We start from the raw sequence: 834 nt of genomic DNA on the forward strand, positions 1-834 counted from the left end.
AAAAAAAAAAAAAAAAAAAAAAAAAAAAAAAAAAAAATTCATCCTGTAAGCTGTGCAAAAACTTCAAAAAAGTCTCGTACAGAGAAAGAACAAAGCAGAGACATGTAACAATGGCTAGGATTCCAAGACATCATAACAAACCTATTTATAATTATCAAGGAAAAAATTTTACTTTGAAGCTCTCCATGTTAAACATGGAAAATACCTAGATTACTGTAGATAACAATAACCTCTGCACTTGACCTTGATCATCATTTAAAAGATATGTAAAAAGATTTAATGAGGAATCTGTAGAACTGAAAAATATTAATACTTTTTAAAGTTGTTTTAATAAACTGATCAGGTAACTGGAACAAGACAAGAATGCCCACTGTCTCTACTCTTACTCCGTGTAGTACTGGAAGCCCTGGCCAGAGCAAGCAGGCAAGAGAAAGAAGTGAAGGGTATCCAGACTGAGAGGGAAGATTATCCCTGTTCACAGATGACATGATAACTATTTTTTTTTTTTTTTTTGGCAGCTGGCTGTTACTGGGATCAGACCTATGACCTCGGTGTTACGAGGTAGAGCTCTAACCAACTGAGCCAACTGGCCAGCCTACCTAGCCTATTCAATGTTGCAGGTGAAGTTAGCAGCTTAAAAATTTCTGAGACTGTTAAACATTTTTCTGCCTAGCTCAGCTCCACTAGACACGCAGCTGCAGCTGCAGCGAGTATCTGCTCTCCTCCACAGTAGTGTCACTTGTGAGCACGTGCAGCTGTGCCGTTTTGCACGATGCAACCCCTGACCACTCAGGGCTCTTCACACCTCCCAGGAAAGGGAGAAGAGCCTCAGAA

This window comes from Galeopterus variegatus, unplaced genomic scaffold, assembly GCF_000696425.1.
Source record: "Galeopterus variegatus unplaced genomic scaffold, G_variegatus-3.0.2 Scaffold6197, whole genome shotgun sequence".
Lineage (NCBI taxonomy): Eukaryota > Metazoa > Chordata > Mammalia > Dermoptera > Cynocephalidae > Galeopterus > Galeopterus variegatus.